The 18,542-nt window shown below is 37.7% G+C and overlaps 2 long non-coding RNA genes across 2 annotated transcripts in view; one reads left to right on the plus strand and one right to left on the minus strand.

The window, feature by feature from the left end:
* LOC110259290 (uncharacterized) overlaps positions 1-18,542 on the plus strand; it is a 347,731-nt gene that overhangs the window by 159,343 nt on the left and 169,846 nt on the right. The gene's annotated exons all lie outside the window — the stretch shown is intronic.
* LOC146405330 (uncharacterized) overlaps positions 2,980-18,542 on the minus strand; it is a 154,438-nt gene continuing 138,875 nt past the window's right edge. The window contains exons 3-4 of the long non-coding RNA XR_014839199.1: positions 10,533-10,673; positions 2,980-5,143 (exon numbers count right to left, since the gene is read on the minus strand). This is a non-coding gene — a long non-coding RNA (uncharacterized LOC146405330). The remainder of the gene's footprint in view (positions 5,144-10,532; positions 10,674-18,542) is intronic.

Below are 18,542 nucleotides of genomic sequence, written 5' to 3' on the forward strand. Positions count from 1 at the left end.
AGCATGAAACCATAAGACACAAGTATGTATCAGGAATTGTATTTTTAAAAGCAATGGACAAGGTATGCCTTGGGACCAGTCCTCATTCATACCTTCTGCAGGTATTAAGAATCAGTGCTTGTGAAACAATCAATAAACATTTAGTGAGTGCCCACAGTGTGCTATTCACCATGCTAAGCCCAAACCACATCTGATAAATAAAACACCATCACATCCACAAGCAGTTCAGTCTGGTAGAGGAAATAGCCAGCAAACAATCAAGATAACGATGTGGGAGGAATAGAAATGAAGAGTATGTCCTGAGTACTGATGGGAGTGAAGAGGAAGGGCGATAGCTCTAGGGTTCTATAAGAGTCTCTTGCTTAGCTAAGAATCAGAGCTTGTGCATTTTGGGGGAGATTGTTCTAACACATTTGTGCACTGTTTAGTTATTTAAAAAACCCATTTGTAATCCTGAGTCAGGGAAAATCTCGTGTCCCAAATGGGGAGTTTTTATCTTAGCCTGTGAGGCCTTGGGCACCAGCTGTTTAAGTAATGGGGAAGACCCTTCCAGGGAGTATTTCTCTGAAATATATTTGTTTCCCATTGAGAATCAGAGATAACTTATAAAAATGCAACCTCTTCATAACAGACAAAGTGAGTCCCCATAAATTTCTCATAGAATAATAATCCTCCCCTTTATTTTGCAGTTTTAAAGATTATAAAGTTTCTGTTAATAGGAACTTTGTTTACAAGTTTGTTGTAGCCAAGCAAAAGCCCACAAGCCTAGATGGGGCTCAACTTTGAACAACTGTACCTTAAGAGCTGAGTGCTCTCTGGAATTAAATCAGACTTGATATTAAATCTCACCAACCAGAACTGATATGTGAGGAGAGAGACAACAAAAAAGCAGAAGTGAAAAGGAAAGATGATACAGATTGACACCCAAATTCTCATCACAAAGTCATCACATCTCCTGGCTATGCCTATGATAATAAAATGGATAGTTAGAACCATACCACTCTAAAATTATTTTTAATAAAAGACACATCATCCAACTACCTGAACTCAGGTGTAAACAACATATCATTTTGGCTAGAACCTTTGTTCAAAGTGGACCACATAAGCCACTCAAAAATTTTGAGGTGACAAGTAAAAATCATGATTCCCATCTTACAGACTAAGAAACCAGATTTCTTGGGCACTAGTCCAACATTTAAAATCTCCCTTCTGGACAAGAGGAAACCAACTTGGAGAGACTAAGTGACTTGCCGACGAGCAGTGTTAAACATAATGGATAAAAGAGGCAGTGCGTTAATGCACATCCTCCAGCACACTGACCAGTGCTCTTAATTCTTCAAGCTCAAGAGTGATAAGGTAGGTTAGGGTTTTGTCGTTTGGCTTTGGCTAGATTGCATAGTTTCTTTTACCCAAAGCCCAGCCAACGTTTTAGGGAGTCTCGATTTCAAAGTATTATCCATACACACTAGTACATTTCTCTCCAGGGGCTTGATTTTCCCAATTTCAGTCTTCAATGAATATTCATGATGGCTTGTGAAGTTAGTAATCTGGAAGTTAAGAGCTGATAAAGGAATTGCTGACACATTAATTCCTTAACTCTAGCAGCCCTGGGAGTAATGTTAAGGCAGATTACCCTACAGACAGGCTGTAGATGTCAGGTTAGCTGCATTTTACAGAGATGTAAAGTTAGCAAGAGGCTGTTTTGGCACTTTCTTAATTTACTTTTTACAAAGTAATTATGATAATATTAATCTTTGTGCATTAGGAATCTCTTTGACAGTTTTATATACCCTCTAGGAAAGGTCTCAGAAAATTCCCTATTGTACTTTTGTGGAAGTGAAACACTTGCAATTAAGAATAACAAAAAATAAAAGATTTAATAATCTGAGAATAACATTCTCTTTTCTCACTCCTCTCTTTCAGTAATGGCAGTACCTCTACCCATCAAAGCAACAATGTGCAATTTTCATGAAAGGTACTTAAGACCCTATGATAAATAGGAAATTATGGTTCTTGACCAAAAAAACAAAGAATCTTGGGTTGGAAGGCATTTAGTTATTGGAAATGAATTATGGAATCTTTTTGTATGTATGTTTGTTTATAATCCTGCTGTGCTCATAGCACACTGCTGTGTATTTATGATTGGACCTTATTATCTGTGACTGCTGAGGACATAATAGGTAATGGGAGGAAGATTTTCTGAGAATACTTTAAGGTCATGAGGCTTAATATTAAAACAATGAAGCAGATTATGCTGGCAAGCAGGAACATTTAGTGATTCATCTACCTTTTCCCTCTGGGGCTTTAATAGCTTAAGGTGGAATAGCTTGAATGCCCTGACATTGGCATATAAACTTTCTTTTAATAAATTCTGTCTACTTAGATGGTATAATTTTTTTGGACTATCTTTTCCTACTCTCTGTTTCCTTCTGAGTTAAAATGTTATAATTTTAAAAACTATGCTACTCAGGTTTCCAGAAATCTAAGGCGGTTAGAAATTATTCACATGTGTTGTTTTTGTTTTCTATGGATATTATAAATGATACAAGATTCCAGGTAAGTTAAAGAATGACCCTATAGCTATACAATGAGGTTTTAAGGTGATAAATATTGAACTTCTAGCAAAGTTTGAGGTATTACATTTCTCTCTCCCAGATCTTGTCTGAGTTCATAAAATTAATAACTTGTCCTAAGGGACTGTGCTCTATCTTTGAGTGTCCTGGATATCCCAAGAAACTACACCTGCTAAAAAAAGAGACCCAGATGATAACAGAGATTAGTTCAATTTCCACGGAAGCTACAGTTTTCTATGTGTCTATCATTTGCCCCTGGACTGGCTGAGAACTTTATTAATTGCCCCTAATATTTATTTTTTTATTTTTTATTTTTTTTGGTTTTTTATTTAAATGTGTTTTTATTAAAGTATAGTTGACTCACAATATTGTGCCAATTTTTTTAAAAATTGTACTTCAGGTAATATCTTGCCACTTATTTATTTATTTTCCATTTTTTTTATTACTCAAATGAATTTATCACATCTGTAGTTGTATAATGATCATAACAATCTGATTTCACAGGATTTCCATCCCACAGCCCAGGCACATCCCCCCCACCCCCTAAACTGTCTCCTCCAGAGACCCTAAGTTTTTCAATGTCTGTGAATCAGCATCTGTTCTGCAAAGAAGTTCAGTCTGTCTTTTTTCAGATTCCACATGTCAGTGAAAGCATTTGATGTTGGTGTCTCATTGTATGGCTGACTCCACTTAGCATGATAGTTTCTAGGTCCATCCATGTTGCAAAAAATGCTGGTATTTCGTTCCTTTTAATGGCTGAGTAATATTCCATTGTATATATGTACCACATTTTCTGGATCCACTCCTCTGTCGATGGACATTTAGGTTGTTTCCATGTCTTGGCTATTGTAAATAGTGCTGCAATGAACATTGGAGTACATGTGTCTTTGCGAGTCATGGTTTTCTCTGGATAGAGTTCCTGGTGTGGCTCAGTGGTTAACAAATCTGACTGGCAACCATGAGGACTCAGGCCTCGCTCAGTGAGTTAAGGATCTGGCATTGCTGTGAGCTGTGGTGTAGGTCACAGATGTGGCTTGGATCCCCCCGTTGTTGTGGCTGTGGCATAGGCCAGCAGCTATAGCTCTGATTGGACCCTTAACCTGGGAACCTCCACATGCTGAGTGTGCAGCCATAAAAAGACAAAAAACAAAATTAAAAACAAATCTGACCTGAAGAATGCCTGTTGTATTTTAAACTTCCCAAATGATAAAACAGAAACTTAGAGTGATTAAGTTATGTATCCAAGCTATAAGTTACATGTACAAAGTAATAAATAAATGTAAAAGCCAAAATTTGATCCTATTGATCTAGGAGAGACTTCAGTAAGTGATGGCTTGGGGTGAGATCTTAACTCCCTTCTCAGGAATTGAACCTGGGCAGCCTGGATGAAAACCAGGAATCCCAGCCCTTAGACTGGCTAGAGGCTGAAAGCAGAATTGCCCTGATTCTTGCCCCCATGTTTTAAGCAAGAATGTTTCAAGGAGGCAAAACTCTGGAATAAAGTTTATTGTTAGAAACACAATACAACATGTGGGAGAGCACACAGAGAGTAAGCCTATTTATTTAAGGCAGAAGTGAAGCAGTAATACACATCCAGAGAAGTGTGGGTGTGGGCATCCTCCTGAATGAAAAGTGTGCCAGAGGGGTGACATAAGTCACTTATATAGGACAGTTTTTCTGAGTCTTTGTCTTTCCTTGGCCAATTATCTTGTTTTACCTTTCACATGTGACCAGACTCAGGGCCCTCCTCTGATCTGCGTGCACGTCTTTGGCCAAGATGGATTCCAAACCCAAGCCTTGTAGGAAGGTTATCTAGACTTATTATGGCCTGGCATCCCCTCCCTTTCTGACCCCGAGTTGGGGGAGTATGTGACCTCTTGTGACCTCTTGGTCTTTTGCCCAAGCAGGGCTTAGACTTCTCTTTTGATCCTGTCATTACCATTGTTTAACAAGTTCGCAGAAGACAAGCACCAGTTATTTGCCTAGTGCCTGTTGTTATTTCTATCTTGAAGTATAGATAGGTAGCTGGTTGTAAATATTTATCCCAGAGCCCACCTATCTCCTGCCTTAAGAAATGTAAATAAGAGGCTAGTTGTAAACATCGATGCTGGAACCCTTCTCTGTCCTGTCTCACCACCTCTATCCTATTCCAAAGGTAAATGCACCGTAGCCTAATGCTATCATGTAATTATATCACTGACCTGTTCAAGTCTGGCCCCAACAGGAATCCTCCTGCCCACTGTCTTTCAGGCCATTAGAATGAAACTGAGTTTGGTTCAGAAGCAAAGTTTTATTCTTTGATCAAAAATGGCCAGGCATGAGCTCACATTCTAGAGCACACTCTCTCCTGATAAGCCATGTGTGGGGCTGCTTCACAAGGGTCTCCTCAGCAGGGAGGGGTGTGGAATTCTTCCAGGGTAGGCACAGATGTGCTGCTCAGATTGCAGAGCCAGGCACAATGCTTCTGCTCATGGCCCTCCTAGCTGAGGTGTTGAACACAGCCATTTCATACGAGGAACTCAGGTCTGAAGTGCAAGGTGCAGGGCCTCAGCACATGGTACCCTGTGAAACTGGACAAAGCATAAAGGAAAAGAAAAAAAAAAAGGTCAGATTTTATTAAGCAGACTTTTATCTCCCAGGGATTGTTAATAGGCTTTGCTGGTGATCACAGGGCATGTTTTTGTATTTTAATAGGAAGTTTCACTTGGTGTGATTAGTCCAAGGAGAAAATCTGAAGACAAGTTTATAAAATCTATATTATCTATTTATTTGTCTGTCTGTCTTAAAGCAGAATGGAGGCCAGTTAAAGGCTCCTTCAACAGAATTGCTTTATTTGGGTGATAAGCCAGTCCTTATTGGCCATAAAGAGAGAGGGACATCACAGTCATGAGCAACTCAACCCTAAATATTTTAAGGACTATCATTCCTTGAGTGGAGATGTCTGGTATTGCTATAGAATGAGATCAGTCGTAGGCTGTTGCCACCTGAGCCAGCCTGCCAGGCTACTCTTAAAGAGAATTCTCATTTATGCCTGGGAGCCAGAACCTTACCCAGAATAAATCAGCCTCATAGTCTCATTTGTCAGCCTGATGGGTTTAATTGTTAAATCGGAAGTTTAATTTGCCATGCTTGGATAACAATCCAATTCCAGGAAAGCATATGCATCAAGTGATCAATGGGGGACAAGTATAGAAAGTTAATTGTAACTAATCCTTGAATTCTGATGTAAATCAGAACAATAGGAAAATTGCAATTTTGCTTATTTACCTCATTATTTGATATTTTTGATATCTAGGGAAACTTAAGAAATTTTATCAAGTTGGTTTTTACTTTTATTTTTATCTATTATAGTCCATATACACATAAAAACACAGATATTCTTGTTCATTGTTTGAGTTTTCTCCAGATTGAATTATCAAAGTCTATTTAGGTTTGAATTTTTCTATTTAATCTCCATAGTAACACTATGACATTTTATCTCCATTTTACAATGAGGAAACTGACATTCCTTTCTGATTAATAAATAGCTCACGAGGTCACAAAACTAGTCATTACTGGCACCAAGATTCAAATCCATGTGGGTCTGTCTTTGAAGATCATACTTTTTTTAAAAAACCCACATTGACTCCCATGAAAATTGCAAATAATGAGGAGTGAGCAACCTATTAAGAGACTGTCATGTACAATGATAAGAGGGAACCATGTCACGTTAGCAACCACTAAAGAAATTACCCATATTCATCTTAGCTAAGAGAAACTCAGAGAAACATAAAGGTTGTCTTTACATTTATGAAAGATAATCACATGGAAGAGAGATAGGACTTGCTCTCTGTGAGGTCAATAGGAAGACTCAGAAAGCAGTATATTGTGTTTGGAGTGTGGGCATTCAAGGATGAGGGACTTAAGTTTAGCCTCTACTTTATTACTCACAACTTAGTGCAAGTAAGATAACTTTTCTCACTTCATTGTTTATAAAATGTGTATTATGAAGGTATTACTATTAGGTAGAAATACTCAAAGTATTTTAGCACTGTAAAACAAAGACCTACCAAACATCTGGGGACATCTACAAAATGGAGTTACTCATGGTTGTTGACTTCCTCGTCACAGTAGAGTTCAAGTTAGATTAGGTAACTGACAAAAGACTAGAGAGTGTTTCAGACATGAAAGGGAAGAATATCGATTAGATTAGATCAGCCATTCCCAGAAGTTTTGATTTCACCAAGTGGTGAGAGTTTAAAGAATATAATGCCCATGTATATTTTTTAAACCAAGTAAGCAAAACAGCAACAGAGAAACAAAACAGGAATTCCCATTGTGGCTCACAGGAAAAGAACCCAACTACTATCCATGAGGATGCGAGTTTGATCCTTGCCTCACTTAGTGTGTTAAGAATCTGCATTGCTGTGAGTTGTGGCATAGGTTGCACACACACCTTGGATCCATGTGTTGCTGTGGCTGGCAGCTGGCAGCTGCAGCTCTGATTCAACCCCTAGCCTGGGAACTTCCATATGCCTCACTTGCGGCCCTAAAAAGCAAAAAAAAAAAAAAAAAAAAAGTTATGGATAACATTAATTATCATTTAATAAGATAAAAACACCCACCTTGAGTTTGAAGTATATAACCTTAGAAAAAGGATATTCCTTTAAATTGAGAAAACATAATCTTGTTAAAAATTTACTGCAAGGAGATCTTTGGTGGCACAGTGGATTAAGGATCTGGTATTGTCACTGCTGTGGCTCAGGTCCAGGTTTGGCACAGGTTTAATCCCTGGCCCCAGAACTTCCACATGCCACAACCAAAAAATTTTTACTACAATAGCCTTAGTATTCTAATTTTGCCTTGGACCAATGACAGCCTTGTCATGCATGATTGTTGCATCATTTAGAAAATGTTGGGAGTAGATGGCTTTGGAAAATTGTTTCAACATTGAAATTTTGAAATATGAAACTATATGTGAGCCAATCTATCTCTCTTCCTTGTGATGCTGTCACTGATCCAAATTGCTAGAGGCAAGTAGACATCCATATGGATGACCAGGGATGCTTTCTGTAGCTGCTTATATCACTGTTAACCAGAAATGATTAATACATTCAGGTCATACCTAATTTACCAGATTACTTTAAATTATCCTGATGAAGGTGAGACCACGTTTAGTTCTGACCCTGAAGCAATTTGTCAGAGCCTCCTGCTTTATTTTAACCTAAGGTCCCACATTAAGATGATGCAGTAATGAACTAAACAAGGGATTCTAAGAAGGCTGAGGGCACATCTAAGTATTTAATGTGAGTTGACACATTAACAAAGATGCATAGCAGCGGTCTTTACTTTCTATGCTCAGAGAAAATAGCATTTCCATGTTTTAAATCAGCAAATTCCATTTGAAGGCAGAGCTGTGCTTTGAGATCTTCTCTCATGTGAATGAATAAAGACATTTCAAATTTTATTTGTCATAAATATAACATCTTGGAAGTGACTTCTAATTCAGTCGGCTTATTTCCAAATAAAGAAAATGAAACCCAGAGCTGTTAAATGACTTGATCAAGGTTACATAGCAAGACTGGCGCAGTTCGAACTAAGCGCTTAGACTGGGAAGACTTAGTTTGAAGATCTTTCTGCCAAATCATGCTGCCACTCAGATCTCCAAAGCTCATCCATAATGTTTTCAGAGAGCAATTTTTTCTGAGAATGTCTGAAATTTAAGAAAATAATCAATGTGTTTCAGAGTATAAGATTAAAATATCGGTAACTTTGAATTCTGGCTGTGGCACTTTCTAGTTATGTAATTTTGAGCAGGTGACAGTCTCTGAGAGCTTCATTTTATGATCCGTAAAGTGAAGATTCTACCTAAAATTGTTTGTGATAAGTGAATAATATAGTAGGTACACAGTTCTTAGCCCAGAGCTAGGCACATTGTCAGTTCTCCATAAATTTTCATTTTTGTTATCAACATTGACAGTTCCTTCAGAAATTCCAAAATTTCAAACTCGGTGGTAAATCTTTCACTTTAATAAAGGAAAGCAGAGACCATGGAAAATGTCTATGGGAGAGATTGGAAGCAGGTTATCAGTTTTAATGAACAAAATGAAAATGAATATATTTATATATCTCAGCACACTAAAACATATAAAATGCTGTACAGTGCTATCTACCCTATTCTGCTAAACAATACTATCCCCTACCCAAGCCAAAAACCTGGGACTTACTCAATATTATGTCCATTCCTTCTGCTCCTTACATACATATTGTTTCCATGTTCTAACTCCTCAATATCATTTGCCCCATCTGTCCCTTGTCTCCATTTTCCGGGCAACTGCCTTGGTTTAGGTTCTCCTCTGTTCTTACTGGACTACCCACAAAACCCAATCACCAATCCTTACTTTAGTCCTGTCCTCATATGTTTCACCCTGCACCCTGCTGCAAAAATGTCTAATTTAAAAATCAAACCTTGTCATTTCCCTGCTCAAAATTCACCAGTGACTTCCCATTGCCTACAAAATGACCCAGAATCTTGGACAAGACACACAAAGGCTCTTCTTGAGTCATTTTCTACATGCTTGTCCTGTCTCATCCATCAGAAGTCACACTTGAGTACCTAGCTCAGTGCTTACCATGTGGTAGGCACTTAAGATATGATGGCTGAGTGAATAGATGGATAAGTAAATGAATAATGAATGAACACATCAAAATCTAACGTATTTTCATTCCTCTGGTCTCTTTTTGAGCAAGTAGTTGCCTTGTGACTTTGTAGGAATCAATGCAGCACAATAGTTTCAGTTTTCACTCAGAATATTTCTTCCTTCCAGTACATTACTATGTGATTTCTAGACTCTTTAATGCTTTCTGTGGCACTCTAGTGTTATAGAATGGCCATACTCTTTATTCAGTTCATTGTGACTATTTCCAAATGATTAAATAATCTTCTGTCACCTATATTAAATGGTTACAGAGTATTCAATCCTGTGGATATACTGTAGTTTACTTAGCTGATTTCCTATTATCAGAACTTCAGGTCATTTACATTTATTCATTTCTAAAACATGCTTAGGTGGTATGAGTATTTCTTTAGGGAAAATAAATCCTAGAATATCTGAAACATCTTTGTTTTTAGAGCTTTTGTTATATATTGCCAAATCCCTCCAGAATGGTTTTAACGTATTATATGGCTACCAGTAGGTTAGAAGAGTGCCACATAAAAGATTTTGAATGATAGAAGGAAAAGAATTACCGGGAAGGTATTTGTTTGTCTTATGATAAATATAGTCAAGATATTGTTTCATCCGACACCTAGTAATTCTGTGGTTGAGTTTCACTGTTTTTTCAATATCATTTTCTCTCTCCCTTTCTCGCTCTGTGTGTTTGTCTCTGTCTTTCTGTTCTCTTTCTCATAAAGGCATTTTTTGCTCTTATTCCAGGATTAATAAATGCACAATTGAGTGTTTTTCCTGCTTAAAAAATATGATTACATAATCAATGACTATTCTTTACTATTAGGGGGTATACTCATCTTAAATGGTGTTCAAAGTCCTGTCACCTTTAGATTATGCACAAATAGGAATGTGCAACACTAAGCAAAGTCATGTTTCAAGTACAATTTTTAAAATTTTGTTTAGCCCTTTCAATAATTCCTGAGTAGAAGCAGAATCAGGAAACAAAAGCCATTAAAGAAAGCATTTTCCCTTTCTAAAACCATGCCTCACTCTTAAAACTTTGCAAAATAGACATTTTAAAAATAATAAATACAAAGGACACCTCACTTTTTTCCTATGAGACTAATGCTCTGAAACCTCGGTCTTAAGGATAGAATAATATTTAATGAATCATGTAAAATACTAATCCTGCCAAGCCGATATTCCTCTAAGGGTCCTAACTTTTTTCATTAAAAGTGACATGGTGCTTGGAACTACCTTAGTGAGTTACAAGTGTAAAATACCCATAAGGATCTTGTGAGTGCCAAACCTCTCAAACTGTTGCCCAGTCCACATCTACTGCCTCTTCCATGGGAGCCCAAGGAACTCAAGTCTTTTTATGTTCTCATCCTCTTTCAGTGGCCACCACCAACCTGTCCTTTGGAGATCTAATTTTTTCAAGTCTTATTGGCTGTAAAAAAAAAAAAAATGCAGGTTAGCCAAGTCCTACACCTTTAACAAATTTCAAGGGAAACAGCCAGGGTGGTAATAAAAATAACAAAGAGAAACTATAGAGCTTTATGAAATCTTACCAAAGTCTTAAAATCATAATGACAGGGCTGCAGTTTCTTAAGAAGTATAGGAGAACAAAATTTGCCACCCCAAAATGTGTCACTTTGGCACTGGGATTAATTTAGGCTGATGATTTTTAAGAAACAAGACTCGGACAGAAACTTTAACCTTCCTCCTAAATGCCTAAAATAATTTAGATAGAAGGCCTGTTTCCAAAATAGAGCTATTACCAGAACAATCAGCAAAGAATATGAGCTCAGTGTGGTAGGGGAAACTCAGAGATCCAAGTCCACTCTGTGTCCCATTTTTTCTGCATGGCTCAGCAAACATTTATTTACCAGACCTGCGCTTACCATCTCCATATGAAATACCTTCTTTCCTTTTTGATGTTCCAAACCACTATTCCAAACAGCTTCTTTTTTCTTTGTCTGAAGATAGTATTTACATGGAGCACTTCAGTCATTTTATCAAGTCACCCAGATTTCCTGGGTCTCTCCCGTGTATAACTGTTATTAAACTTTTGTTTGATTTTCTCCTATTACTCTGTCTCAAGTCAATTTAATTTTTAGACCAGTCATAAGAATCTCAAAAGGTAGAGGAAATTTTCTTCCATCCTGACAGTGGTAACTTGAAATCCTAGTAGCCCTTTGTGTCTTTGTCAATGCTGTCTTAACATATACCTTGGTTTTTCTGTTTCACCCACAGGGAATGAATGGCCCCAGTAAGCTCCAGTTTTAAGTGACCTCATAGTCCCATATTTCCTTGAGGCATACAATTAGTTATGGTCCCATGCATTTATTCTCACCTGGACTTTCATGGAAAAAAAAAAAGAGGTCTTTAATTTGGTCCATTCTCTTTGATCAGTCATAGGCATTGCCTATTTGGGTACATGCTGGGGTGCCTTTAAAATGAATTATTGAGGAAAGAAATTTTCCATTAGAGGGAAACTAATATCAATAGAACCAGCAGGGTCCTCACATAAGATCTTAAAGGGGGGAAATTGTGCAGTACTTAACAAAGAAGGACGTATTCTTTTAATTCCGGGCTCTTGGTGGCAGAGAGTGAATGATGATAAATTCCATTACTGTGAATGTCAGTATAAGGGTTGATGAGAAAGCTTACTGTAATTCTGCACTGAAAATGTGCACTCAGAAGGAGAGGGTCTGTTTCTTTTATCCTCTGCCTGTAATTACTCTTGCTCTGACCCAAGTTAGCTGATAGTTATAAGTTTGTAAAAGTACAACTGTCCATTATCTTGAAGATGGAATATTTATGAAACCAAAGGGCTTAGAAAGCCTCCAAATGTAATACATTTTCTTTGTTCTAAAATAAAATGAATTCTTCCCCTTCTCATAAGACTCATTTCTTTTCATAATATCTTTTGTTCTGTTACATTAGTTTACAAAAGTCTATGTCTGCAGTTAAGACTGAATGATAAAAATATGTTAATAGGAGCTAAGGTTCCCCCCCACCCAACAGAGTACAGGTAGCTAATGGGTAAATAGATAAATGGAAAAGATGAGGACCATTTTACTTTAAATTTCACCTTCTTATTCATGATAATCAACCCCAATCTAAAGGAAGTAATAATCTCTATTTCTAACATCTCACCTAATTTTCTCCCATCAATGAGTCAGAACAAACTGGCCATCAAAGAAAACATTAAGGATCCAAACTATTGAGAATCTACATCATTTGTGGAACTCAACTGAGCTTTATATATCTCAGCCAAGGCTAACACCTAGTGGCATTTGAGGCAGGAATCTCAATATTACCCGCTGGGAATGGGGATTCTTTCCCAAATGCATTTGGTTTGAGTGGTGTCTGAAAGATCCACCATTAGCTACCTTTGGATATAAGTATCAAAGAATGTCATTGAATTATTCTTGCATTATTGTCTATGGCTATTCATCACCTTTTGAAAAAATCCATTTGGGACATAAAGTAATGGATGTGACACATTTTAATGTGAAAGATCACATTGCACGGTGCCAATGGCACATTGAGAGGAAAGCCATGGGGGCAGAGATATAAAGAATACCCAAGCCGGACTCTCTCACAACTGGAAAAGCTGGGGTAATTAAATTTGAAGAGACTAGCCAAAGAAAGATTGGGTAGCGATATGCTCAGCTAAAAACCAAAGATTTTTATTAGTCTAAGGCAAGTTCAGATAACGGAAAACACTATCATCCTCTACCACATAAGTTTTGAAAGGGAGAAACCACAGTTAGAGACAGCAGCATGTTTTATTTATTAATAACTCTCCTTTTTAAGAAAAATATTTTTGACTGAAAAAGTGTCACTCTTCTGCTGGTTTTAATGGCATCACTGGTTTTTTGAATGGCAGCTCATTAAAAGGAAAAAAGAAAAGGAGTAATATACTTTTGGTCAGAATTTAAGGACTGTTAACATTGTCTGATTTTGCCATAGTAAATAACTCATCAGAGTCCCTTTTCTTGGCTTTTAGCATATTAGATGTTAAAAATAGCAATCAAGCAGTAGCTTGCCTTACAGAGTAAACTGATACATTTCCAAGGCTGGATTTGAGCAAAAATTGGTAATTGCTAGTAACCTGACCAGGCTTAGTTCATTTTTTATCCTTATGAGCAATAAAAATACCTCCTCTCATTTCTTCCCCAATAACTATTTTAGGAGGTGATAGGTCCTAGATCTTAGGAAACTAACCTGAAAATCAAAACTTCAAATACTTGTAGTTAGTCCTTCAATGTCATCTGGAAGGCTCTCTATGCTGAGAAGGACCTATGATATCCAGCAGCTTGAATTTTTTAGGCCGAGAGCAAAGAACTTCTCCAAGGAAGCAAAATCAGGAGATGAAACCTGGCCGTCAGTAGCAGCCTGAAGTCAATCATAGACATGGCATGTTTGGCAGTACAGTATAATCAAGTTAATCCAAAATAATTTGATGCTTTTATACAGGCCATGCACTTTCCACTTTACAGAGTCTCCGTTTCTTTCTATTTTCTTATACTTCCACATGTTTCTGATATTTTAGGCACCTGCCAGGTCTCATAGGTATTTGAGTTTGTGACTGGTGAAACTCTTCACAAGGCAGAACAGGACAAAGTTCTAGATTTCTTTTTCTTCTTTTTGTCTCCTTTTCTTTCTTTCTTTTTTTCTTTGTGTTTATCACTATGCACCTTCATTTCTCTTTCTGTCTTTCTGTCTTTCTCTCTCTCTCTCTCTCTCTCTCTCTCTCTCTGGTGTCCCATTCTAAGAAGTTTATTTCCCATCCAGGTTGAACTGAAATAGTGAGGCAGCAAAGAAGGGCTAAGCAGAAAGTGTATAAAATATACACACATGTTCTGTCTTTGTTGATTTTTATTTTATTCTTTGGAAAATAATTTTAAAATTCTAGCATGATATAAAAAAATAATTAATGAACACTATGTTGCTTTTTTTCTTTCCTTTTTGCCTTGAACATTAGGAAGCTCAGGGTTAAACTCCATGCTCATAGCAGGAGGTGTTATTAGCCTAGTTTTCTAGTATAATTACTTGTTTTCTCAGTTATGCAGCTCTTCTCATTCTAAAATTATCATCAGTCTCAAACACAAAATCATCTAATTCCTCTCCTCTCAAATCAAGATTGGTGTTAGTGACATGTTTGACCATTAGACTATGATGGAGGTCACATTCTGGGACTTTGGTGTTAGTGACATGTTTGACCATTAGACTATGATGGAGGTCACATTCTGGGACTTGAGATCAGGTCATTCATAAGAAGTTTCCCAGTTTCTTCCCAGGCCTCTTTGAGTCCAACTACTCAAAAACTTACATGCTGTGAGGAAGCTGCCTGGAGAGAATCCATGAAAAGAGAGGTCCAGCCAGCCTCAGCTGTTCCAGTCATTCCAGAGTTCCAGATATGTGGATGAAGGAGACAGCTTGGATGTTCCATCCTAGCTAATGCATGGAGCAGACCCCAAGAAACCAACAACCTGAGACTCTATATACATATGGCCCTAGCCATTTAGGATGTTCAAACCACACTAGCTGAGATCCCAGTCATTTTGCAGCAGAGAGAAGTCTACCTGATGTTTCATTTCCAGGTTCCTGACACAGAAAATTGTGTGTAGAATGAAATGGTTGTTATTTTATGCCATTATGTTTTGGGGTAGTTTGATATGGAGCAGTAGGTAACTGTTACTTTGATCCTGTATTGCTTTTGCTGCACACCACTTCAAGTCTTTTTTAGAAGTAGGCACTTTACAGGTAATTAAATAATGCTATTTTTACTCAACATTAAGGAGAAGGAAATCCTTCAGGTGATGGTCATTGTAGTTTAAGTTTATATTTTTCTTCCTTTAAAAATTCTGTATCTTTCTCTAGATTTTAGGTCAGAAGGATAGTTACTTGTATGAACTTGGAAAAGCTGTTCGTGTTAGAGAAAGTTTGCATACAAGAACAAGCTAGTTGCTTGAATTATGCAAAGGCATAAGTGACAGTCTCTTCTCTGCCCCTGTAGTGCTATGTGGTGATATAGGGAATACATGGCACTGCATTTAACAACCTCTAGCCATGGTATTTGTCATAAATCATGACAGACTCACTAGGTAGCACCATCTACAGTTGAATGACAATATATATAAGTCCCCATGATGCACCTTCTCATTCTTAAAAATGCTCTGGATGTAGAAACAATTCTTTTCAGTTGGACAGTTAAGATTTTGCAACCAGAAAACTACAATTGGGGAGTTTATGCAAGCATCTCTTTGAACACATACAAAAATGAACAGGATATAAGTTATACTCCATGGACAAACTGCACTCCATCTCTGGCCCATTACAGTGATGAGATCTTTCAGTAAATCACAGTCTTTACATCGTCCTTGAGTCTTTTGCAATCTCAGCTGCTACAACTGTATAATGTACATTGATTTCTGCTCAGAATTCAATGGCAAGAAAAGCTGTTTAATCATTTGGCTGCTGACTACTTAATAAAGAATCTATCTCACTTAATAAGTTTATTTTAGATAAGACCACCATTATTGCTGTGGTCTTACAGACCTTTCCACTCCTTTTGGGGAGGGAGGAGAATAATAAATGAGGTTTCAGATGAGTCAGTGCAGCTATAGTCTTCCTTGATCATCTCTAGGATCTGCAAGGTTGTTCAACAGCCCACCAGTGAAAGCCACTTAATCACCTGCTGCATAATTGTAAACACATAGTATCTTTTTGTGCCTCAGAGATCAATATTAAGTAAAAGAAATCTGGCACCCTTATTCCAAACTTTAGCCTAGGCTGCAATTATAGAAAGCAAGCACCCCAGTGCTATGATTTTCCACCCAATCACATCTCATTAGCATTCAATTTTGCTAAAGCCACATGACATAAAAGTCACTAATAAGCTACTGCATTTTGTAGGGTATTGGCAAAAAATGAAATCAGATACAACCACATTAATGTTCTGTGATGAGAGCTTGCTAATAGGATTAGAAACAGGCAAAAGGATTAGGAGGAAACCATCTGAGAAAGTCACCCCCAGTGTTAAGATAATCAATTAGCCAGGCTCATTTGAGGATAGAAGGTGTTGTGCACTGATGGGGGCTTGTGAAGAGGAGCAGAGAGGACAGGATTTATTTTCGTTGTGGAGGCAATGTGGACGTCCAAGTACAGATTCCAGAAAAGAACCTTTTAATTTCTGTTAATACAGGGTAAGTGGCTCCAGTGTCTTCAAATTTATTCTGGGTTCCCCACGGACTCTGATTTCTGGGTTATCTAAAAATAGGTTAAACCTGCTTCCTGCATTTTCTTCTGAGCATAAATACAAAGTTGGCCTGTGGCAGTACAAAGTACAGAAATTTTATCCCCACCTCTAGAGATCTGGTCAGGTCTTAAAGTTGGAAGGGACTTTTGCAGGAAGTTAGATCCTCTGAAAATATTCTAGGTGACAACTGGCATTCCCCCTTTCTAGGGTCATGTGTTCCTTTCCACTGAGACTTCTTTGGCCCATTTCTAACCTGGTATGCCTGGGTCCTAAACTTCAATATCATCTTTTAGTGAAGCCACAGAAAAATGGAGACAGTTCATCGAAATTCAGTATAGGGTCTTCACCTCTGGAAACCTCTGGCCAGTGAGGAGGTGTAGGGTTAGAAGAATTCACTGTCACATACCAAGAGGTTCCATACAAGGCAGGTTACATTGGTGCTATAAATTTTAATGCTGAGGCTTAAATTCCAAGAAGAAGAGGGTCAGGTTTGACTCTGAATTTCTGGTCATATGAGATGATTGTAATGATAAATGTGAACAGTTTAGTGCATCCAACTTTCAAGGGGAGTCAGTGAGTCTGAAATAACTTGAAATACATTAAGAAAAATATACAATGACAGCTTTTCAGAGTGCTGGTTCAGCCTCTTTCCAGCAGTCCGTCCTTGTGGATGGGCATTTAGTCAGTGGGCTTTATACTCAGGGAGGTCTTTTTTGGGGGACTTAGGCTTAGTCATATACTGTATGACCTTTGGTAAGTTTGTTTAACCGTTCTAAGCCTCCGTTCCTTCATCTATAAGAATAATAGGAGTGTTAACCTCAGAGAGAATTGCGAAGATTAAATGAGACAAATCATGTAAACAAAGCATGTAAACGAAACAATACCAAGGGCCTGAATTGTCCCATCCATCTATAAGATAAATTGTAGCCAACACCTCTAGAAAGAAGAAAGAAAAAAGGAAAAGCAACAGCAACAACAACAAGAAAACAGCCCTCTAGAGTTATCAGCTTGGAACAGGCCTGACACTAACAGTTTGTGGCCTTCTCCTATTGGACAGAGAAACGTAATGAGGATAAAAAAGTAAAGACATAGGCCCTGAACTTGCAAGCTTACATTCCATCAAGAGAGACAGATTCCTAAATTATCTTGTATAATCATTCTGAGATGCCGGAAGCATCATTCCTAGAAAACACCAGTTAATCCTGGATTGATCACAGTACCTAGCAGATGGAGGGAAAAAAATAAAGACAGCATCAAGGATCTTGGGGATGAAATAAATTCTTTCCAAATTTTGCACTAAGTTCAGCTAGCTCCATTAGAATAAGATGATATTTCTAAGGGCTCCATAATCATTTTGGCCTTAGTATTTTCAATCTTATGATAGATATAGAAGTGCTTTTTTTAGTAGCACCTTTACTTGAGGGTCTAGTAAATGCCAAGTTCAAGGCTAAGTGATTTGCATACATTATCTCATTTAAGTATCACAAATAATACTGTTAGGTAGTTTTGTTGTTTCCTGCTCTTTTATTTTCATGAGGAAACAGAAGCTTAGAAAATTAACTTCTCAAGTGCCACATTATGTAGGTAGCAGAAAAGATACCTGATTTCTAAATCTTATCCACGACCTGTACTGCCCACCTTTACTGTGGCTACAGCTACAGAAAATCTTAAACAGACGCTACCACTTGAGCCATTTATGATCCACAGATATCAACAAATTTCTTACAGCTTAGAAATAATTATTAAGACATGGCCATGCAGGGTGTGTGACTTAATAATGTCCCACTTTTGTTAGCACAATGCAGCTGCATGGATGGGCTTGATTGCAAATTGCATAGTTGAGAATTCGTTGCCATCTGATGCTGAGTACATTTTTTGCTGCCAGATGAATTTGGGAGATGGATATATTTTCTGAGAAGTGTGGGTATTTCATATTTACGGTTTAGATGAGGAGCCATCAGAAGTCCTATAAACACATTTTGTGTTTCTCAGTCAGGTATTTACAGCATGGTAAGTTGGACACAGTGGAAAACTGCCAAATCCTCA

This window comes from Sus scrofa, chromosome 2, assembly GCF_054392235.1.
Source record: "Sus scrofa isolate SSC_HxYL_T2T_F1_AM1 chromosome 2, Sscrofa_HxYL_maternal_Yorkshire_Landrace_v2.0, whole genome shotgun sequence".
NCBI classification, from domain to species: Eukaryota; Metazoa; Chordata; class Mammalia; order Artiodactyla; family Suidae; genus Sus; species Sus scrofa.